The sequence below is a fragment of the Mus caroli genome, chromosome 7 (assembly GCF_900094665.2).
Source record: "Mus caroli chromosome 7, CAROLI_EIJ_v1.1, whole genome shotgun sequence".
Classification (NCBI taxonomy): domain Eukaryota; kingdom Metazoa; phylum Chordata; class Mammalia; order Rodentia; family Muridae; genus Mus; species Mus caroli.
In genome coordinates this window covers 37,025,647-37,050,488 of record NC_034576.1, presented here as the reverse complement: position 1 = coordinate 37,050,488, position 24,842 = coordinate 37,025,647, and the positions used below count along the sequence as shown (strand labels likewise).

The 24,842-nt window shown below is 47.1% G+C and overlaps 1 non-coding gene across 1 annotated transcript; it reads left to right on the top strand.

Moving 5' to 3' along the window:
• Positions 1–24,386: 24,386 nt before the first annotated feature.
• On the top strand, positions 24,387–24,493 carry LOC115031688. The gene has a single exon (XR_003837347.1). It is a non-coding gene; the product is annotated as a U6 spliceosomal RNA (small nuclear RNA).
• Positions 24,494–24,842: the final 349 nt, after the last annotated feature.

Sequence of the window (24,842 nt, the reverse complement as noted above, 5' to 3'; positions counted from 1 at the left end):
GTGCAGTTCATTCCACTCTTGAGAGGGCGAGGCTGAAAGATCATGAGTTTGGAGCCATGCTGAGATAGTAAACTGAAAGCTGACTGGTACTATGTGCAAAACTTTGTCTCTAAAAACCAAAGACTGGGAAGCCAACTACTCCATTTTTTCTCTCACTGGGGAACTAAGCTTTGAATTTTTAGATCTGTATGCTTACCTTGGGATATCTGTATAGGTCAGGAAGCCAGAAAAAGCCCTGGAGAGGAAGGCAAGAAGAGGTAGATAAACACATGTGTGATACACATGAGGAGGTGAGGATACGGGGGTTAAGGGTTTAGACAGGGATGGGGCTGAGAGATGGGGGAGAGGAGGGGATGGAGGGTTAGCATAACGAAGGGTGTGTGGCAAATTTTTATGGAAACTTGTTACTTTGTAAGCTAATTAAAAACATAATTAGAGCCTGGAGACATGGCAGGTCACTTAAGAGCCTTTACTCTTCTATCAGAGGAGCGGAGTTCATATCCCAGCACCGACATCAGGAGGGTCACAAGGGCTTCCAGTTCCAGCTCCAAGGGAGCCAATGCTCTAGACACACACACACACACACACACACACACACACACACACACGGGGTGGGGCGAGGGGGGAAGAGAGAGGGAGAGAGAGAACACATAAAATAAAATTTAAAATATAACTGTGCAATGGAGTTTGAATGGAAAAACTCTTCAGGGATGAACAATACTGCTCCCAGAAGGCAGGAATGGTTAAAAATTTCAGTGCTAGGGATGGAAGACCTTCTGTTATGACTTGTCTATGCTCGGCCCAGGGAGTGGCACTATTAGAAGGGGTGGCCCTGTTGGAGTAGGTGTGTCATTGTGGGTGTGGGCTTTAAGACTCTCATCCAAGCTGCCTGGAAGCCAGTCTTCTCCTAGCAGCCTTCAGATGAAGATGTAAAACTCTCAGCTCCTCCTGCACCACGCCTGCCTGGATGCTGCCATGTTCCTGCCTTGATAATGGACTGAACCTCTGAACCTGTAAGCCAGCCCCAAGTAAATGTTGTCCTTATAAGAGTTGCCTTGGTCATGGTGTCTGTTCACAGCAGTGAAATTCTAACTAAGACACTTTCCTTATGAGTTATTTATTGGTCAGGAGGGCCCTAGAGAGCCTCCCTCCCTGTAACACAGGCCTTTGTTCTTGGTTGTCCATCACAGCTAGATGGCAAGATCTTATAGATGAAGATACTATAATATACAGATTGATAGCAGGACATAGACAAATCAACCAGGAACTTAGTAGGAAACTTCCTCTTTGCTAATGTTGACACTACATTAAGGTCCTGGAGGCAAAGATAAATCAAGGTCTTCCTCAGCGCTGGACATTGCATGCTATAATACCAACTTGCCTAGCAAGACGCACCCACTGAGGCAGGAGTAGTGGGCAGTAGTGTCATGACTGCTAGGAGGGTTGCTAACCATTTTCAATTAGATTTGAACTTGATCCATAGAAGGGAATTCATGCCTGGTACCATGAACCTCATCAAAAGCCCATGGCTGGGGACATCCTAGGTTCTAGAGGGGACCTATTCTGTATATATTTAAAAATTTAATTCGTTTGTTTTACATGCCTCCATGTATGCATGTCCCCTGCCCCCCAACTCCCCCGCTCCCCCATTCCCGGGAGGTCAGAAAATGCCATCAGGTCCCTTGGAACTGGAGTTGGGGATGGTTGTGAAACACACACACACACACACACACACACACACACACACACACAAGCAAACAAACACACATGCAAACACACACACGTGTTACATTGTCAAATTGCTTTGAAGCTTTTTGCAGTGGGAAGTGCTTATGCAGGACTTATAAATGGTCAAAGTGTTGCAAATAAGTGACCGAGACACTCAGTCCTAGATGAAGCATGCATATCAGTCCTCTCTCTCACCCACCAAGGCTCAGCTGGGAGACTGCTGCAGAAGAGGGGGCAGAAAGACCGTCAGAGCCATAGGGAGAGGAGAGGAGTCGTTAAGTGCTGTACTGTGGCTATAACACGTTACTGCACCCGTGAGCTCACTGTAACTGTGGGTATCTGCCTAATACCTGCACACGATTAAGCCAGACAAAATTCCAGCATGTATATGGGAGAGGCCCAGCAGCCCCGTCCTCAGACCTTACGGCAGTTTATGGCTGCTGGGGGCAGGTAAAGTCATATTTCTTTGGAAGTGTGACCACTGGCAGGTTGCCAAAGCTTCACTGGATTGCCCCATACCTATACGCACGTGGACATCTGTAATTGGACACACTAGGTCATTAAAAAGAAGACAGAGACATGAAGTGTGGATGGGACATCTTGGGAGGATATGGAAGGATCTGAGGGTAGATTGGATAAATCATGTTGTGATCAAATATATGTTATACATATGTAAAATTCTCAAAGAATTCATAAAAATATATTTTTAAAAAATCTCAAGGGTTGGAGACATAGCTTAGCCATGCAGACTTGCCTAGAATCCCCCATGGAGGATCTTGGAGGTAGCATGGTTCAGTGGTGCAGCACCTGCCTGGAGTCCTCCAGTGAGGGACTGGGGCGTTGCTAGAGCCCCTGCCTAGCAAGTACAAGACCCAATATACAAAAAGAAAAAAAAAGAAAGAGAAAGGAAATGAGAGGAAGAGAGAGAGAGCAAGGGTAGGGAGAGAGATGGAGGAGAGAGGGATGGAGAGACAGAGGGAGGGAGGGAGGGAGGGAGGGAGAGAGAGAGAGGGAGAGAGAGAGAGAGAGAGAGAGAGAGAGAGAGAGAGAGAGAGAGAGAGAGAGAGAGCGCGAGCTTCCAGAGAGCCCTTCCTATACAGCCCGCCTGCTGTCTGCCCTGGGGCTCCTTCCAGCTGTGACCAGCTGTGAAATGCAGCTACTCTATAGCCTTCTATGCTCACCCCAGACTTTAATTTTGTCCAAACCAAAGCTGACCTTTCCCATTTTACAAAATTGATCAACTGTCAAGGTTCAGCCAGAGGGAGGAAGGGTGAGTCACAAGATATTCAAGGACTATTTGAAGAAGAACTCCTAGGAAGGAAGCAGAAGTCTTTGAACTTGCATGCTCTGGACTTGAACAGATAATTCCAGGCAGGGAGCCTGCTCCCTGCTGAAAACCGGGGAGCTGTGTATAGAGGCTATAAGGAATCTTCATGATCCAGAACCATTCCCAGCTGGAAGTAGCTCATCTTTTGGCTGCTGCGTTTTGTTGGTTGGATTTTCAAGACAGGGTATTGCTAGTCTGGAACTTGAGCTTCTCCTGAATCTCCTCCTGGCCCAGCTGTTTCAAAATGATAAACTTAGATCACCTATAAAATGCCGCTACAAAGTAATGTTAATTTCCCGTGCATTTAGGTCTGTAAAATGAGGCTAGCCCATTTCAAACCTGTTTACCCTTATGTCCCAGAATACCAAGGGCTGAGGCTATAGGCTTAGGCCACCATGCCTGTTTACTCTCAGTATGATGTCATATGTGTTTCAGGTGTTTCCCAGAATCCTGCTTATGTAAAGGCATCTGCCTTCCAGAGCATGTGATGCAGCCCGCACCTTTGGCAGCTTGTTGATTGTCTTAATTTCTTTTTTTTCTGTTGCTCTGATTAAAATTCCCTGAGAAAAGCAACTCAAACAAGAGAGGATGCCTTTCGGCTCACATTTCAAGGGTATAGACCATCGTGGTGAGGGAAATCAAGGTAACAGGAACGTGAGAGAGCCGGTGACATCACATCTACAACCAGGAAGCAGGGAGTTAAGAATGTTGCAGCTCAGCTGTCTTTGTACTTTTTTTTTTTTTATAGTCTGGGATCTCAGCCCAGGGAATGGTGCTACCCACAGTGGGTGTGTTCTTCTATGTCAATTAACCCAATTGAGAAACTTCCTGATAGATGTGTCTAATCTAGATAATCCTCCTGGCTGTACTGAAGGCTTGTCTCCTAGGTGACTCTGTATCTCATTAAGGTGACAGTTGAGATTAACCATCGAAACAATGATTAACCTAGAAAGAATTTGGTACCTGGCCACACCAACTTAATCCTCTTTTTTCTTCATCCCCACAAAGGAAGAGAAAGAAGGACAAACATCTGATCTGTATACCAGAGAAGCATGCAATTGGTGTGCACCGTGACTGTCAGGCCAGAGAAGTGAGGTGATTGAACTATAAACGATCTCTCCTGGTCAGGACAATTAACGAGGCCACAGACACGCGAGGCCTGGGTCTGTTCAGTTAGAGGTCCTTCCCCTTTATATGCCTTTCCCAAGTGGCTAGAAAGCACCTTAGTTCTTGTGTGGAATTGGTTTAGGCAACAATACTTCTCTGTCTATGCAGGGTGGGGATTTGAGATGTGTCTCTCTAAGCCAGAGGCGATGAGATTAGGGGCTTTGGTAATCAACTAGAAAGATTACTGGAAGTGAAATCTTTACCTGTTTAAGAAAATGATATAATATATTTCAAGCAAATTAATTCCATCTGGACCCGTTACAGCCCATAATCAGCTGCGTTATGCAAATAGTTATCTTTGTGGTTGAAATCAATAACTTATTTTCTTCTGTAATAAAGAAAAAGGGGGAATAAGTTTTTATTAATTATGTACAAAATGAAATCTTCTCTTGCAAGGCCGTGGGTTTCATTTCATTATTGTGGCTCTCCTTTATACCAGTTTCTGAAACTCTGATGTGGGCTTTCAGCAGAGTGTCCTCAAGGCCACCTCTCTCTAGGGAGGTCTCTCAGGAAGCTGGCTGGATTGCTAGGGGAACCAACCTTGTGGAGGTGGTTCATGCTGGTGATACCTGCTGACCCAGCCCACATCCGGCCTTCTCCAAAGTGTATCTGTGGGGATCACCTTATTTATAAAGCTGGCTGAACCACAGTTCAACAGTACCTGCTCCAGTCCTAGTTGAAGTTAATGACAATATTGATAATGGCATAAAATCTGTTTTAACGGCAGGCATATTGCCTCTTAGCCACAGGGAGGCATTCAAGAACATGACTAAGTCCTGCAGGAAAAGTCACTCTTTGGACCTTAAGAAGTATTTGTTTGTTTGTTTGTTTATTATTTATTTATTTATTTATTTATTTTTGAGGCTTTCTTGGGGAAATAGAATGCAAAGACATCAACCATCTAACGCTTCATTCCAACTAGGGATATTTATTTCCACTTATACCCACCCCTTGGTCATTATCACCTTTACTTTTTCCTGATCGTGGAGAGTCCGGGCTCAGTCTGCCTCCTACGTGGATGGATTGGGGACACTTCCAGCCTGATAACACTTTCCAGGTGCGTTTTCTACATCACTTGAACGAACCTTCTAGGAGGAATTCCCCGGGCTGTCACTAGAGCCTGGTGGATTTTGAATCTGGACGTGAAGTCACAGTCACCTGCATGTGGCGATTCACTGGAGCCTCTGTGAAGGCTGTGCCCGCCACCATTATTTTTGGCCGTCTGCCATTTCATTTACGAGGTACTTGTATTTGACAAACAGATCTCCTTTATGCATTGAGATCAGCCTTCTTCCTGCCTGATAATCAGACACAAAAGAGTGCCCTGACCCAGCCCTGCATCCCCCTAGCTCAGGGCCTGGCTTCTGCGAAGGCCTGCTCTGCTCATGAGTCTGTCTTTGCTCTGCTAGTGAGCGGCGGGAAGCAAGGGTCTTGTATCTTGCAGAAAAATGTTCCCTCTTAGGCTTTGGATACAATCGCTAGGTCTTCAGGGGACCAGAGAAACCCTTGGTACTGGAAAAAGCAGTTGGTCATAGGCCAACTGATGATCCTATAAGACAACCTTTAAGGGAAGTAAGGGCGTGGCTTGCAAGTCCCAGGTGTTCCGAGAGCCAGAGTTCTGCCTTTACATCTCTCCCAGCCTTTTCCGCTTGCCTCCTGGGAAGTGGGCGGAGTCACGGCCCTCTGCTTTAGAGTGGTGCCAGGCAGACATCTCGTTAATCCCCCTTCCTTCATGCAGCCCTGTTTATGGATGTCTGTGACTGAGCCTGCCAGGATGCCCAAACTGGTTGTAGACAGCTGGTCTGCTAGGCATTTTATGGCGATGGCAGTTTCCCTAGGCCGGAACTGTACATGCTCGTGAGCAGTACTGAGGGGGGACACTAGCTAGAAGGGAAGTCAGTACAGAGGAATATACCTCCCCCGCCTGGTCCCTTGGTGGTCTGGCCCCTGCGGCTGACAGGGCACCACACTCGACCCTGCAAACCACTCTATCACTGGGCTGATGGGAGGGTATATATGCAAAGCAGGCTCAGACAGGCAGTTCATGCAGGCTCCTTCCGGAGGGGAGCCCCCACCCCAGACGGAGGCTTTCAGTTTAATGACACCCCCTGGGGAGGCACCTTATTGTTCTTCACAGAAACAATCTCTACAGAGAAATTAATTGTTTTGTTGTTGATGAAAAAAGAAATGGATGCTATTTTAAAATATTCTCTCTTCTTGCGGGGCGTTAAAAGGGTGGGACTCAGGTGTCTGTCTCCCGCTCCCACCACCTGGGGAGACCAGGCTCTACATGTGTCAGTCTGTCCTCTGTTGAGTAATTTCTGCTGGGATTGGCTCAGAGCTGGGCTGCTGGGCTGAGGTTGAAGCAGACAGCCTCATTCAAGGCAGAGGCCCATATCATCACTCACTGACTACACACTCTCTGTGTCCATTTCCTGGCTTGCAAAAGAAATGGGGTAAATAATACATTTTTATTACAGGATAGTTGTAGGGATTAGATGAGATAATATACACTCTGTTTAGCTGGCGTCAAGGCAAGTGTCCAGCCACTAGGTAATCGGTACTAGATGCATAGGAAGTGTGCAAGTCGACTTTCCGTTGCTGTGACAGAATACTTGAGATTGATCAAAATATAAAGGAGAAAGGGATTATTTTGGCTTGTCACACAAGAGGGGTTCAGTGTGTGGCCACTTAGCCTGAGACAGGAAAGTGGTGGCTAAGATGGTGGTGATGGTGGGAGAGGCAAGAAACCCTAGGTTACTGAGTTGATGCCACTGTCGGCAATGGCACCATCAGATGCTGCCCAAGCCTCCAGTCATGAGCTAATGAGAAGCAAACTGTAGCAGGCAGACTTCATAGTTGGCCAAAGCCATCTTGTAAGCAAGATCCGGCTGCCCCACCCCCCTCCTCCTCAGCTCCCCGGGTGTGATGACTCCTCTAATCCTTCAGTCCCCAGGTTTGGCCATCCTCCCTCACCTAACCCTCTAGGGCAGTGGTTCTCAACCTGTGGGTCGTGACCCCTTTGGGGATCAGCACCTTCACGGGGGGGGGGGGTCACCTAAGACCATTTGAATATCAGATATCCCGCGTATCAGATATCTACCTTATGACTCATAACAGTAGCAAGATTATAGTTATGAAGTAGCAACGGAAATAATTTTATGGTTGGGTGGGGGGCTCGCAACAACACGAGGAGCTGTATTAAAGGGTCTCACCATTAGGAACCTCTGCTGGTGACTGGTTCAGTCTGGGGTTCGTCTTCACTCTTCCCGAGTCTTGGGTCCCTCCCTTAGCAGATTTAGAGTGGCTGCCATTGGGCTTCCCATCACACTAAGAACAGGCCTGAGTCCATTTCTTGAGCTGTTCAAAAACCCTCCACCCATTCTCAGACACATCCTAGTGGGAGCCTTGGCAGTGTGTTTTCTGTTTACAGAACATCTGGGAGAAAGCATCTTTGTGTGTGTGTGTGTGTGTGTGTGTGTGTGTGTGTGTGTGTGTGTACATACACCAGGATGAATATACGGACATCAGAATATAACTGGAGGAAGTTGGTTCTCTCCTTCCTCCACATGGGATTTGAACTCAGGTCATCAGGCTTGGTAGCAGGTGCCTTTACCCACTGAGCTATCTGTTGGCCCCAGAGAAAACACCATTTATGCCTGGCTTTATGGGCTTCAGTGGGTAGGATTGGAAGTCATGATGCTCCTGCAAGAGGCATCTGTAGGGGGGCAGAGATGAGTAGTAGTTACGTTCATCACCTGGCCCCTGCCATGAATGAACATGGGGTTGAGAGTCACAGGGAACCAGGAAATGAGGGCCACCCCAAGGCAGTATTGAGTATATTCATGAGACCTGAGCTGGCACACAGATTGCTGTTCCCAGCAGGGCCATATGCTTGGTGTAATATTGTCTGAAGTTCCATTTCTGCCACACCGATTGCACTGCAGTAACAAGGAATGAACCCAGAGCCTCACACACACCTAGCAAGTACTCTACCGCTGAGTTATATCCAGCTTCTCTTTTTATTTTGAGACAGGGTCTCACTAAGTTGCCCAGGCTGATCTCTAACTCCCTCTGTAGCCCAAGCAGGCCTTGAACCTATGACTCTGTAACCTCAGACTCCTTTATCAACACACTCAGCTTTGATATTCTTGATAATTCTTGATATTCTTTGACATTCTTCTTCAACCATCTTCAAGCATCAGCTTCCTGACAGAGGGAAGTGGTGATGGTGGGGAAGGTACAAATCAGGTCAGGAAGCAGTAGTTGATGCAGAGGCCATGGAGGGATTGCTCTTACTGGCTTGCTTCCCCAGGCTTGCTCAGCTTACTTTCTTAGAGAACCCAAGACCCTCCCTTCTTGGGCCCTCCTTTCTTGATCACTAATTGAGAAAATGCCTTACAGCTGGATCTCATGGAGGCATTTCCTCAAGGGAGGCTCCTTCCTCTGTGATAACTCCAGCTTATATCAAGTTCACACACAAAACCAGCCACTACAGAAAGATTGAGTAGACCAAGGAGGTACATCACACCTCTACAGTGCACAGGCCATTCACACATGTGCACAGAACACTCACGAAACCCCATCCTTACAGACACTGTGACTTGCTTTGAGCCCAGAAACGTGGTCTCATCTGTGATTAAGTGGAACCCCTCCACCCATGAAGAGGCCATGCTTTGCCTGGGACTTGGGAGTTGTTCTTTAAAACAGGAAGAGGTCAGCTGTGGTCAAAGAAGCCCTATCATACCCCCTCTTTCCAACTAGGGTTACTTCACCATGGTAACCAGTTCCCCCCACCAAGAACCACACTATGCGAGGAAGAGGAAGACCTGGTACCCTATAGAGGAGGTAGAAGGTATTGGTAGAGGGAATGAGAATAGAAGAGGGAAATTAGAGCTGCTGAATTATCTCTGCGCAGCACGCACACTGCTCCCAATCAGATGCATATCATGGGGCTCAGTTGGTAGAATGCTTGTAAAGCTTGCTTGAGGCCCTGGGTTTGATGCCAGCATCACAGAAACTAGGCATGGTACTGCATGCTTCTAATCCCAGCACTCAGGAGGTAGAGGCAGGAGGATCATTATGTTCAAAGTCACCCTTGTGGCCATCGCCAGCCTGGTATATCAAGGGCCTCATCTTAGAAACAAAACACCACCCATCCCACAAGAAATCACATACTTTTAGTGACTCAAACGCTTTCTATAGACATTTGAAACTGGCATGGTACAGTACGAACAGGGAAGGATAGAATTCATATAACAGGACAAAGTTCTTATATTCTTTACTGAGAATGACATGAAGCAGCAATTAAAGGCCCCACAACACATCGACAGAGATGAGCAAAACAAAGATGCTTTATTTTTTCGTGCCTTTAGGGGTGTTATCACCCTCCTCTTGCAAACAAAGGACCCCACATTTTCACTCTTTGCAGGTCCTAACAGTCATACAGCTATCCCTGGGTGTAGGGCCCTAGGATCTTTGGTTCAGGGATGTCTGAGTGTGAACTGTAGTCTCATATGGGGTGATCAGGTCAGCAGAACAGTGATGTAGACACCATAGATCGGCTCTGCTGCACCTATGGTGAGTCAGGCACAGTCCTAGAAAATTGGCATTTTCATTTAGTCCTAAAAGTCCCAAAGGTAGGGCCATACTGTACCCATTTTTCAAGAAAAGACATTAAAAAAGATGGGCTCAGTAGAATACTTAGGAAGGTGCAAACTGGGACTCCAGCCCTGCCTGAGGCTGGGCTGCCTTCCCTGCCTCTCTGCTGCTGTGTTGGATGGGATGGGGAACCTGAGGCTCAGACTCCAGTCTAGAACTCAGTTTAGCAGCCTTGTGCCTCTGAATGCCCGCTTCTCTCCATGCTGTGCTGTCTGCTCCTCCCTCCTCCGAGTGGCATGTCATCATTTGTCATCAAGGGCTCCAGTGTCATAAGAATAACCCAGGGAGGGGCTGTGTTCCACATTCCTGTCTGAGTGATGACATGGGATCCCAAAATAGCTGTCTCTGCCCCTTGTTGCTGCCCTACACATTCACATAAAGCTGTGACTCACACACACACACACACACACACACACACACACACACACACACACACAGCACACAGAGGCACATACGCACATGGCCACAGATGTACCACTGACTACCGAGGAGTGATTAGTATACTCCCATCAGGCAGAAGCTGTGCCAACCCCACTCACATGTGCACAGATGTGTGAGCACATACTGCTTGGGCGGACCGATGTGTATAGATGTGTGAACACATGCTTCTTGTGCGCACTGTGCAAACTGGTGCGTACAAATTCTCACTCAAGCTCCAGATCCATTAACGTGTGTGTGTGCGCACAGGTGGCAGACAGGCAGGGACACTCCAACACAGGCAAGGTAGACGCTGGGCCTGCCTAAGGTTGGCAGAAATGCCTCCAGCCTGTGGTGTCCTATTCACCAGCATGGCTGTGCCCTCCACATACTGGCATGAAGGAAGCTAAAGGGCACAGTGAGGGGACTGTCCAAGGGCTGTCAGCAGCACTTAAAACATACCCTTGTTGACACCTTTAAAGTAGAGGGAATTAAGATAGGATGCAGGGAAGTGCAGCAGAAGATAGTGAAGAGGTCATGTGAAACCCCGCAACAGTGGCCTATTTGTGGGTGAACGTTTGTTTGTTTTGTATTTCTGACACATGAAGGTCCAGATAGCACACACAGAAAAGTGATTGTCCATATGTCACGTTTTGGCTCTTATATTGGATAGGGAACACCCAGCTATGCAAATAGGTAGAAAGTCACTGTCAATGTGAGTCAGAATAGGGAAATGGTGGGGCTGGAGGCAATCAGAAAAGGTTTCCTGAGGGCATAGAATTTGGTCAGTGTACCGCAAGATCCATCTATGCTGCTCATGGCCCTGTCCTTCCCCCTCCTTCCTGTACAGGGATGAGCCAGCCTGCAGTAGTCTTATTGTGACAACCTCAGCCCCCTCTGAGTCTTTGCTGATTTTGTTTTTCTGTCAGCACCTAAGAGGGAGGTTCCCTTCCCCTTCTAGCATTCAGAGGAGGATGCAGGCCTCGCTTTTGACAGTGAGGGCTTGGACTGGGGGCATTGCTCTGCTCGATCATACAGAAACGGCCTGCAATTGACTTTAAAAGGGGCTGGAGGACTTGGGGGAGGATCTGTGGGAGGTATGGGGTCAGCAACATTTGGGTGGGTTGGGAAGCCAAGTCCTTCTCTGTGTATTCTAGTTGTGTGATCTGTGAAATGGGTATGTGGAATGGATGAAATTAAGCAGACCATGGGCACAGAGTATCTGCAGCGTGTCTCCAAATGTCACTACTCTGGCCTCACTGTGCTATTTATTACAGATTAATTGCAAAGCTAACTGAGTATTGCCAGTGGGGTCTTGGGGGAGTATGAATTAAAAAAAATGATGTGGTGACATGACCTCAGGGGTCAGGCTAGGCCCTTTCAGAATCTTAAAGCAGTGCAGTCAACCAGTCCACTATGCTTCCAAACCCATGCAAGCCTGTTTCTTGATTCTTCTGCAATCCATGGGGAACCCCAGCTGGGCTAAGAGTGACATAGCTTCCTGTTGTGTGACCTTAGACATGTCTCACAACCCCTATTATCAAGATGAACCAAAACATCTACCCTGAGAGAGGGGTTTGGGAGTTCAAATGAAAGAAAGAAGATTTCAAGGCTTTGACCAGATGCATATAGCACAGGACAGAAAGTAGCCTTCAGGAAGTGCTCCCTGCTGCACAGGAAGACATCCAGACTGAAGACAAGAAAAGGAAGGTCTCCATGGCTAGCTCCCCTCTCCAACTCAGACCAGAAGGGTGCACTCTGCGTGGAGGAGATTAGTCTCAGGCAGTCCTTCATTCTGTTTGACGTAATTATACAGTATTTAGCACTTGGGGCAATTTTGTATTGGTGACAGAGGGTGTGTAGGATTCTGGGAAATTCCCAAGTTCTGAGTGACACCTCCTTCCTCCTATATCCAGGTCATGATGTTCACATGCACACACATGCACGCACACACACACACACACACACACACACACACTTGTTTGTGTATACACACATGTATGTATGCAGTGTGTGCCAAAGGGAAAGGGGTGGAGGGGGAGGGGGACCCAATTATGTCTCATATTTGTTTTTCCTTCCATCTTTATGTTCATTTCAAATATATGTGTGGAGAGAGTTGTGACTTTTTATCCCTGACCTTTGTAGACATAAAACCATCCTATTATCATATACCTGTCAAAAGAGGAGAGAGACTCAGACCCATCTTCTCTGCCTTTTATGCCTTGAGAAGAAAAAAAAAATGAGTCCGTTATTAGCAGCTTTCCAACTGGAATTCAAAATGAAACAAAACAAACCCTCAAGCAGCCGTATTGCCAACAAGCTCTCTGTGGCGAGGACTGCCTGGGGCGTTCTGGTCATCTGTCCTCTATGTTGGCCCAGACAGGAGCCAGGAACCCAACTCACCTTGGAAAGGGTGCCCTTCATGGTCAGTGTGATGCTGTGGGGACAGGGACAACTCTTCTGAAAGTCCATTTTCAGCCCTAAGGGAATCCCTTCTCTCATCCAGAAGGAGACCGGGTGGTGATTTTGAAAGTGAGACAGAGTAAGGAAAACATTTCATTGTCAAACCCATGGATTTTTTTTCCCCATTGTTTTTTGGACAAGGGGTCCCCTTATTTTCATTCTTTGCTGAGTCTTCTCTTTTACAAAGCTGTTCTAAAGTGTGGGACCCCACGGGGCTTTGGCTCTGGGGGTGCCTGGAAACCTGAGTTGAATCAGCTATTAAGCCATGAGGCTAGTAGAATAGTGGCACATAATTATAACAGTTGCCATCTACAGAGATACACTAAGCCATCCTCACAGCCCTCACAGACAGTGCCTTTATATGCCCATTTGACAGATAAGGACATTCAAGTCTCAGTTGGCTAGGTGACATGGTCAGGAAGGTCAGAGCCAGTCCTTTAAACCCTGCCTTCTTTGTTTGCAGAGTGGACACAAATTTGAGAATTACTTTAAAGGAGTGTTGTTTTAAAGTAGAGAAGGAGCTGCATCCATAAGGGAACCCTGAGGTAGACACCTCACCTCCAGTGGTATCTCCCTTGAGGACACTACAGTGGACATGCCCTAGGATGGTCCATTTCCTTCAGATTTCTTGGATTAGCCTGTCTATAACCATCCATACTTCATGGGTTTCTGGGATGGATGGCTCATGGACTCTGCCTCCCTCTACCAGGTCCCGAGTCCAAAGTCACATCTCTGCAGAGAGCCCCTCGAGGGGCAGACACCCGCTCTGTCTCTGCAGATACTGGAATCTCTGGAAACCATCATGCGCTGTGTTTCGTGGGCAGACGTGTGTACCCTGCAGAAGGCAGGGATTTGGGTGAGGCTAACAATAAAGTCTAATTTTACCTCCATATTGCAAGCGGCTCCATAATTCCATATAATTATATTAACTGGAAAAGCAGGCCCGCCTCCCATAGACAGGACTGGATTATTTTGCAGGCTCGGTTCATGCTTTTCACCCGCTTTGCCCAGAGAGGTCTGTTTTGCAGCTTGAGATCCGAGAAACTGCCTCTTGCCGCCGCCGCCGCATGCGTCTATTGCCGTTTACTCGTCGGTGCTTTCACATAAATAAAAAGGGTGCTAAAATGTGTGTGTGTGTGTGTGGGGGGCGCATTTAAAGACGAAGTGCCCAGGGCTGGAGCTGAAGCAGGTGTCACGGAGCTGGAGAACGTGATCGGTCCTGGGAGGCTACCCACACTAGGCTTTCGTATCATATGCCTGACATTTTAGCTTTCTTCTCTGCTCCTCCCTGCTCCGAACGGAGGTGCCCACATGCAAAAAAACATGGGTGGCTCGGGCGATCATGATGAACAGTAAATAAGAAAACGAGAAACTCGAATTTGGTGACGTCAGGTCATTTTACTTACTTTCCTCTTATTTGCCCCCCGTCCCCCTCCCCAACACAGAAAGACCCCCGTCAGATGCCACATCATGTCGGGTTTGGATAATGGCCTGAAAAAGAATGCTCCAAGATGATATTTTTTTTTCCTCCAAGAAAGGAACTATAAAGGTGTTTATAAAATGAAACTAATGAGATTTGGAGCACGGTGTTACCTGATATTAAGCTGTTTTGATGAGGGAGGCAAATTGCTGTGGTTAACAAATGTAAAACCATCACTTTTATTGATACAGGTTTGTGTATGTGTGAAATTAATCAAAGCGTGGGCGATGATGAACGGTTTCTGTGGAACTCTGTCAAAGGTTAAGAGCTAGTTATTTTTAAGAATGACATGAATCTAGGAGAGACAGTGATTGCCTAAATGACCATTGTAATTACCAATTACTTCTCGAAGCAGAGAATGTATTCACGGCGTGCAGTCCTCTAAATACTGAGAGGCATTAGCCCATTTACGTACTAATGCACATAATTTAGCTCCTGAAAAGGGCAGATGGGAACACAATGAAAGATATAATAGATACTGCCTAATGTCATTCCATAAGAATATTGGATTCATCAAAGATGAATATTACTTTATGTCAGATTGTTTTTTTATAAACCGGTCAAAATATATTTCATCTTATTTTTGTACTCGGTATTTGGGTGACAATGTCGACAGCATCTTTGTAATCTAAATTTAGGCATCCCTGGGACTGAGCCCTCATCCTCCTGGGGGGGACAGAGGGGCTACCTTTGGGAGCCGAATTCAGGAAGCGGCATCTTTGTCCTTTCTGGGGGAGCGTGTCTAGGAGTAGGCAGGAGACACAGCAGCATCACAAAATCGTGGGGAACAGGGCTGGGAGCCCTCTTCCTTTTTTGGACACAGAATCTCTAAATGCTCCCGAAGGCGACTTTTTCCTGTGCCCCCTTCCTGTCACAGGTGTTGAGCACTGGTCTCCAGGTACAGGGAGGAGGGGGAGGGAAGTGTCTTGTGCCCACGCTGATCTTAATGCCATATTTGGATTGATATAATGATAGCAGAGATCTTGTTTCCCAATGCTGCAGAATCAATGTAATAACAGTAACAGAAATATTATTTAGTTAGTACAGTTCTGCTGGCATAATGTAGTCACGCTTTCAGCAAAATGATGGAAAATATAAACATTTAATCAGCCCTTATTCACAAAAAAGCCGAAAAATTAATCATGTTTAAATTCTGTGTCTTCGGGAAGCAATTCAGATGCTAAGCAATTCAGATTTTTTTTTTAATTTTTATTTTTCTTGCCTTTTTTTTTTCCCCTTTCAGATGCACCACCACTGATAACCTAGTGCCGGTCTCAATTACAGTCTCCTTGGGAAAGTCTCAACTGCTCACGTCTGCCAAGACTCGGTGACTCCAAGCTGTGGATTTGGTCTATGTCCCTCTGAGTGGGTTGCAGCGTGTCTCATTTTCTCCTTTCTGTTACCCATCAAGGGCAGGGGGTTATATAATACCCTGTCAAAACAGGCAGCCACCTGCTCCCAGACTGCTGGCTGGGTGGTGGGGGCAGGGCTGAGCTATTTTCAAGGATAGTCAGGGTGCACAAATGCCTACTGTGTGTGGGATCTATGCCAGGCAGAGACCTACTCTGCCTTGCAAAGGTTCTTCAAGGTCATGGCCAGAACCCTTTCAAATCCTGAATCCCTATGCACACAGGGGACTGTGGGGGAGGGTCAGAGAAAAAAATGAGGGAAATGGGAGGGGGCAGCTGGTGACACGGAGAGAGGACAAGAGCAGGAAAAGGGAGAGAGGACTCTGCCAGATTCAGGGTCAGGCATCTTGGCTAGATGACCCTGAGAATCACAGAATCACGTCCCATGCCTTTGCTTTCTGATTCTCTATAAAATCTGAACCAGGAAGAGAGACAAAAGCAAGACAGTACAGGTATCCTGTGCTATTAACTACATGGGGGTGCCTCTCTTTCTGCTGTGCCCTGGGGCTACCTGGAATGGATTCTGCACCTCTTTGCCTGCCTAACAATGTCAAAGCCTTCTTCCGATTCTCCGGGTCTCTGCTTGCATCTGTCCACCCTTCCTGGTGGAGTTTTCTGTTTTTGTTTCCTCTTTAGACCAGAGGCTCCCAAGTGGGGCCAAATATGCAGCTCCTTCCCTTGGAGGCATTTGGCAACATCTGGAGACATTTGGGTCATCACATGTGGGGTGTGTTCTGGGCATCTCAGTGGTAGAGGCTCAGTGTGGCTTCTCCTTCTGCCCGTTGCTAATTCCTCAGTCTCAATTGTCACTTGGCTTGAATGAGTGAAGATAGAGAGACTGGGTACAGGAGCCACCACAGTTCCCATCAGCAAAGAATGTTAGTCTCCTGTTTACCGTGGTGTTCCTTGTTCTCTGTTGAGCCCACTTCCCTGTCTTCGCCCCGTACAGTAACTGCCTTACAACCCACAAGAGGCTCCATCTGCTGGAAGACAGAGCAGGAACACCTGCCCCAGTTGCCTGTCTGGGCTGTGACTGATCTCTGTAGGTGATGTCTGGAGCAACTCATGGACCACGCTGAGAACTCTAGACTGGAGGACACAGCCTGCTACAGCTTTCCCCTGGGCAATTTGCAGCAAGCAAGTGGATGCTCTTACTCTCCCTGTGTTCCAAGCCTTGCATCTTTGAGGGATGCTCAAAAGGATGTCTCATACAACTGCTCAAGATTTCCCCAGAATTCCCTGCAATACTCCCTTGTATAGAGGAAAAAAGAAAGGAAGGAAGGAAGGAAGGAAGGAAGGAAGGAAGGAAGGGAGGGAGGGAGGGAGGGAGGGAGGGAGGGAGGGAGGAAGGAAGGAAGAACAAAAGAAAGGAAGAAAGAAAGGAAGAAAGGAAGAAAGAAAGAAAGAAAGAAACAAAGAAACAAAGATACAAAGAAACAAAGAAAGAAAAGAAGGAAGGCAGGAAGGAAGAAAGCAAGCTGGGCTTTGGGGCAGGAACATACTTTTTTATTTCTATTTTTCATCTTTATTTCTTGATCCTGGGAAAAACCCTGTCATGTTTTGTCCTTACTCTGAATTAGGAAGACCAGTTTGGGGCCTGTCACTCAGTCCTAGTGTGGGTTTGAAGCCAATGGGGACTTGGCAGGCAAGGGATCCATGGAGGTAGAGTTCACAGGGAAAAAGGAGAATGGGGAAGTAGTGCCCTGGCTTGAATGTGTCCCCCTCCAAAAATCCTGTGTTAGAAACTAAATCTCAAGCATGGTGAGACTTTCTGGGAAAGTCCTGAGGGCTCTACCCTCACTTGGGGACTACTGCATTCATAAAGGGAATCTGCAGAGGGCCTAGATCCCTTGCTCTTTGGCCATCTCCACTATTCTACTTGTAGAGAAGATGTGAAGTTCAAGGAGCATTTTAGTAGCAGAGAGATGCTGTCACCAGATACCAAGCTTGCCTGAACCTTGGTCTTGTACCTCACCCAACTGTGGGCGCTGTCTTAGCACACAGACAAAGACAACCCCACTGCTCTCCTTTCAGGCTTGTGGGGAAGGGCATCTAGGTATATCTGGAAGAGTGGTGGGACCCAGGAGCAACAGGGCAAGGGGACCAACGCACTGACCATGTAGGATTTCCAAGACCTTAACTCCTTGCCTCCTGATAACCCCTTGCACCAAGGGTCCCTTTGTGCCAGAGTCTGATAACCCCTTGCATGGAGGGTCCCTTGGTGCCAGAGTCTGATAACCCCTTGCATGGAGGGTCCCTTGGTGCCAGAGTCTGATAACCCCTTGCATGGAGGGTCCCTTGGTGCCAGAGTCCACACAGCGACACAGCTCAGAGGGCGGTGTTGCCTAGAGGGATGCAAGCCTTGTAGGACCAGAGCTGCTTCCATTGCAGGCAGGGATATTGTGATTCAGGGATGGGGCCACCATCCCCACAGTACTGCTAAGTGTGTCCACCCTCAGGCAGAACATCTCTGGGCTATGGCTTAGGGCTGGCCACAAGGAAGAGCTGCAGGGCTCAGCCAGTAAGAAAGGCTTTGGTTTTGGGTGGGGGCACAGGTAAAGAAAATCCCTAAAGGCTAACCAGCAAACTCCCTCCTAGCTTTCCTTCTAGGAAGGCCCTCTAAGTCTCTGGGGCGGGGGGTGGGGGGGGAAGCTAAATGCACAAGCACCTCCTAATTTACTTCCCTTAACTACCTCAAGACCTAGAGTAACAGTTAAGAATCACATTAGTGTCTTTTATTGGCTCTAATTTTTACCCAAATGGTTTCTGCTGTGCCAGATGAAGAAGACTCTATTTTCCTTGCTGTCTTCATATCTGGGGACTTCGTATGTCTGGCCATTGGTATGCCCCTATTTGTGTATTTTTTAGAGAGACCAACTGTCTAAATGCTTTCCTCCATCATTTAAAAACTGGCATCCTCCCCTCCCTTCCTTGGAGGGGGTCCCTGGTCTTAATCTAGAAGCCATAGCTATGGCGCCTTTGGAAGGGATGCCTATGTCTCCCTCTGGCACCTGTGAGCCTCTTTGTCTTTCTCTTTAACCACGGAGCCCCTTGACTTGGATGTAAATGTTTTCCAGAATGGAGTGTGTGTGACAGTGTGACAGCCTTATGGCAGTTAACTAGAGTCCTGTAGTTAGAAAAGGTAGAATCTTGGTTGCAACAACAAGGACAGAGGGCTAAGTGACATCTTCAGGCACAGTTGGATCAAAGATGGCACAGTGGTAAGTCCCAGTCAATTCTGCCCTCTTCCTTAGAAGCAAAGAATGGGCCAGTCACTTCCATCCTTCAGCTTAGCAGCCTCAGATGGGTCTAGAGATAATTCTGCATCTCCCTAGCCAGGTGCCACGCCCATGACTGGTTGGGTGTGGATCCTATGAACCCATCCTGGTAGATAGTCAGGGAATCAGATCAGATAAGGTGAGTAGCCTGAGAGTATGAGGCTTTCTAATGGGACAGCCAGAAGCTATGTCCACAGCCAGGAAGGACTCCTGCCAAGTCATTTCCCTATTCAGGCCCCTACAAATCTGCATCCATGGATGGGTCTCATCCTGCAGTGTCTGTGACTATTAGATTTTGGCCCCCAGAAGCCACAGCTGAAATAGTGATTGAGAGTTAGGGTCCACATCTGTCTCCTTTCCTACATCTTCTCGAGCCCTTGAGCGTGCTCAAGGATACTGGACCCAGCCCCACAATGCAAGGGCAGTTTTCAGCTCCTGTCTACATTTCCAAAGCCCCACTAAATGACAAGGACCTTGCTGGTCCAGGAGGCTTCTGAACCCAAGGGCTGTTGATGTTCCCTAGAAAACACAGGCCAGCAGCTGCAAGGTGCCCCTCCCTGCCAGTCTTGGTCTTGACTTCTCAAGAGCTTAAGGATTTGAAAGGCCTACCCTTTCCTGCTTCAGAGACCCAGTTAAGCAAGTCACTGGGGCCACTCAGTAGGCACCTGGCCAGAGGTGATTGAGGACTGGACCTGGGTCTACTTCTTGAGGGTACCTCTGAAAGAGATAAAGCTCACTTAGTTTCCCCACTTTCCCCATCCCTCCTTTACTCACCTCTTATGGGGTAAGATTGATACATTTAATTTATGTTCTTCTTTTCTTTTGTCTGTTGTCCCTGCCTTTGATGGAGATTCAGAGATTCAGTGGACACATCTTTCAATCTAGGCTGCAGGGAGTGACCCCAGGGATTTCTGTCCATAGGGACTTCTGTGTCCAAGTGTGGTCAGAGAAACCTGTCTTAGCAGGATCGTTCTCAAGGCCAGATGCAGGAATGAGGACAGGAGCTGTAACTGACACAGTGGCTGGAGGGAGCTTGTGCCCCACCCCTACTTCCTCTGCTTTTGGATAGCACCTATGTGAGTGGTGATAGCCATCTCTTAATTATTCAGAAAGTTCTACGTTTAATAAATTGTTTTCTTTCTGAGAATAACATCAACGTCTTTGAAAAGAGATTCTGGGCATGTTTCAGGAGAATAGATGGGGCGAACAGCCCTTCCTCCCTCCTGATTCTTAACCAGTTCGGCACCCACAACGGGTTGCAGCATGCCCAGGTCACCATGGCAACAGGAGGGCACAGAGCACACTGTCCCTGAAAAATGGGTTTCTGGGCCCATGTGCTATCTCCAGGTTGTCCCAGCAGGGCCAGATTTATCAGCTTCCTCCTGCCTTTCCTCGTCATTTTTACCGTTAAGGAACAGAGACTTGGAGCCAGCTACAGGCTGGCCCTCTCTTCTCTCCTCCCTTTTCTACTGTCAGGAACTGACCTAGGGCCTCTGAAGGCTGCTGTTTCTAAATGTTGCTACCACCCAGAGGGCCACTGTGCTGCTATTAACTCCTGCTCATAAGTCAGGTGTTTAGAACTCCCCAAATGCAGAGTTCTTGCCCCAAGTTCTGCAGGCCATGGTAGTGTGGGACTAAGACCTTAGTGGCCTGGTGTCTAGGCACCTGTGCTGGAGCCCTGTGTCCTGTTGGTCAAGAACTTCCACTAAGCTGAATCAGGGCAAATGTGATTCCTGCCCCCTCTCCCCTGCATACCCTGCAGGTTGTGGTTCATTTCTAACCCTGAGTTAATCCCTCAGTTGGCTACAGCAGAGCCCTATTTTCTCCTAGAGATGACTAGGGTCTGGATGTTAGGTCAGTGGCACCTTCTGAAGTGTCAGCAACATCAAAGTCTTCTGCTTCCAGGTCATCGCCTTTGCCATGGTTCTGTGTTCACTTGCTGATGTTGTACAGCCCATTGTCCATCGCGGTATAAATAAGCCTGAGGAGTCATGTGGCAACCACATTTCTCAATCTGTCTGCCTCTCACTTTCCTTCTTCCTTTCCTTTCTCTAGTACTTTGCTGTGACTACAAAATTAAATGTACTTTATATGTCATACTCTCAACTGCTATCTATAACCCCCATATATATATATATATATATATATATATATATATATATATATACACCCAACCACCCATCCATCTACTTACTACCCATCTACTTACTTACCCACCTATCCATCCACCCATCTATCCTCCCATGCATCCATGCATTCATGCATTTATCCATCCATCCATCCATCCATCCATACATACATACATACATTCACCTATCCATCCATCCATCCATCCATCCATCCATCCATCCATCCATCCACTCATCCATTTATCCTCCCATGCATTCATGCATTTATCCAACCATCCATCCATCCATCCATCCATACATACATACATTCACCTACCCATCCATCCATCCATCCATCCATCCATCCATCCATCATCCATCTATCTATCCATCCATCCATCCATCCATCCATCCATCCATCCATCCATCCACTCATCCATTTATCCTCCCATGCATTCATGCATTTATCCATCCATCCATCCATCCATCCATCAATCCATCCATCCATCAATCCATCCATCCAGCCACCCATCCACACATCTACTTATCCACCCATCTATAGTTCACCTATCACTATAGTTCATCTATAGTTCAATCTATGTAATCACATAGACAATCTTCCATTCGTTTCTCAATATCCATCTCTTCCTTTTTAAATGTCATGAGTATCTATTTCATCTTCTACCCTATGATAGCAAAGACCATTTGATATCTAGGTCCAGGTATAGTCTCTTCCCCAGTATTTCTCTACTGGTTACTTTTGTGTGTTCCCAGGAACGACCGCGGCAAAACGTCCTCATGTGCACTGATGACAGAGCTATCCCTCTCTCCATCAGTGCGGTGACTGCCTCTAGGCTGCCACTCAATGGACACTTGGGGTCCTGTCTTTGATTTAGAGAAAATTTACAGATGATCCCCCACCCCCAACACACACACACACACACACACACACACACACACACACACACACCCAAAGAATTGGCTTGTCTGAGAACAACCAAGGACAGAAAATTGAGCCTCTGCCTCCAGTGGAAATGCAGATTTCCTATTGAAATACAAATCCTTCCTTTCAAAAGGTCAGCTGGAATGGTACTTAAAAAAAGAATTGCAGCTGCTTCCATAGGACACTGGAAACAAAAAAGTCCCATCCAAGAATACTCTCTGGCCCTGTGCCCACAGCGTCTCCTTCTGATTCAATCGGCTGCGCTGCTAACTTTTCCTTCTAGCCTGTCGCGCTTCCTTGTATGTCTGGAGAGAGATGGTCAGTCAGACAGAGACTATTGCTCACGTGGCCTCTATAATAAAGTAGACCTTCCCAGGACAGAGGTATGGGACGAGGGTCTTCTCCTTTGCCTACTCCTGTCCTAAGACTGGGTTAGCTTGGTCACATTCTGTTTCCCTGCCCTCCCTTCTTTCCCCACCTCCCTCTCCCTCTCCCCCCCCCCTTAGATCTTATTTTTTACATAGAGATGTACAGTATTAGGTTGATCTGAAACTCTGAACTTTCTTGCCTCTACCTCCCTAGTGCTGGGCATACAGGTACAAGTTGCCCATCATGTCCAGTGTGTTCTAGTGTCAAGTTGTCCTAGTGTCAAGTTTTGGCCAGGAATGATCATCCTCCATCTGTGTTGACTCAGGAGTGGTCATGGCCTTGAATAAACGGTCTTCCCACTCTTTTATGGCCGCACTTGACATTGCCCACCTCCCCACATTTCAGGTCCTTCCAGCCTCTACTCCCTGGTCCTTTAGAGACATTTTCATAGCCTTCTGTGGGGCTCCTGGATCTACCTGGCTGGTGGTGGAGCAGGCTAGACAGTCGTACCACCAGGCAGGTGTGTGTGCTTATTTGTTGATCTACACCTACTTTATTTTGGAAGCATTTAAAGTGGATGGCAAAAAATACATTCAGTAAAATAGCATTAAAATATAAAACAGATTAGGGCGAAGAGAAAACAAGGCGTGAGCCAAAATGGAGGCCATGGGGTAAAGCCCAGGTAGAAAGCTATATTTGGGAAGGTTGTGGGCCTGGTAGGGGCTCTAATAAGTAGACTCAAGGCACGACTGTCAGAAATTTCTTTAAAATAGGGAGAACTGGCTCCCTATTACAGACACACATGGTTTTGCTTCATAATAAGGATTGTGTCTTAGTCTTTTTTTAATTAGGTATTTATTTCATTTACATTTCCAATGCTATCCCAAAAGCCCCCCACCTGCTCACGCACCCACTCCCCCACCCACCCACTCCCACTTCTTGGCCCTGGCGTTCCCTTGTACTGAGGCAGATAAAGTTTGCAAGTCCAATGGGCCTCTCTTTCCACTGATGGGCGACTAGGCCATCTTCTGATTCATATGCAGCTAGAGACAAGAGCTCTGGGGGTACTGGTTAGTTCATATTGTTGTTCCACCTATAGGGTTGCAGATCCCTTTAGCTCCTTGGGTACTTTCTCTAGCTCCTCCATTGGGGGCCCTGTGATCCATCCAATAGCTGACTGTGAGCATCCACTTCTGTGTTTGCTAGGCCCCGGCATAGTCTCACAAGAGACAGCTATATCTGGGTCCTTTCAGCAAAATCTTGCTAGTGTGAGCAATGGTGTCAGCATTTGGAGGCTGATTATGGGATGGATCTCCGGATATGGCAGTCTCTAGATGGTCCATCCTTTCGTCTCAGCTCCAAACTGTGTCTCTGTAGCTCCTTCCATGGGTGTTTTGTTCCCAATTCTAAGAAGGGACAAAGTGTCCACACTGTGTCTTAGTCTTTTAAAGGAAACAGCAAGAGCATCTATAGAAGATACACAGGCTCTAATGAGTCCTTGGACACAACATGGAAGGAGAAGCTATGTAGCACTACCCACTGGGGTGGACTTGTGAAAACTCACTTTGCATGTGTGCCTGGGCACCCTAATAGTATCTCTTCTCTTGACATAGATTGGTCCGATCCTTTGGTTTCCCCTCCATATGGCCCCTGTGGAACCATGAGCCCAGAGGATTTTTCCTCCCTTATATTGGCTCCTGTCAGGTGTTTTATCAAATTGCTACCAAAGTGGGCTGGAGAAATGGCTCACTGGTTAAGAGCACTGGCTGTTCTTATGCAGAACCTGGGTTCAATTCCAAGGGTCCAGATGGTGTCCCATAACTGTCTGTAACTCCAATTGTAGGGGATCTGAGGCCCTCCTTTGGCCTCTGTGGGCACTGCATGTACATGGTGCTGACTTTCATGCAAGCAAAACCACTTACCACGTAATATAAAAATAAACATGTATATATGTTTATATAATATATAATATATTTATATAAATATATAAATAAACTTTTGAAAAGTGGCACAAGGTAACTTTTTAAAAGAATCGTGTGCTCACTTTGGCAGCACATATACTAAAATTGGAACGATACAGAGAAGATTAGCATGGCCCCTGCGCAAGGATGACACGCAAATTCAGGAAGCGGTCCATATTTTTTCGAGTTCCTACCCTAATGCCACTTGATGATGGGTTGTGTATGGGAATATAAGTGAAATAAACCCTTTCCTCAAAACCCAAAAAGGATTTGTTTATTTTACTTCATGTGTATGCATTTTTGCCTGCATGTATGTACGAGTTGTGAATGCCCGTAGGATCTCCTGGAACTAGGGTTACAGATGGTTGTAAGCTACCACATGGGTGCTAGGGATTGAGTCCTCTGCAAAAGCAGCATGGGCTTTTAACCACTGAGGCATCTCTCCAGCCCCCACACAAGTCGTTTAACATACTTGTATATTGATAGAACCATCCCAGTATCAGAGACTTCTTCATCATCTATGTTGCAAAT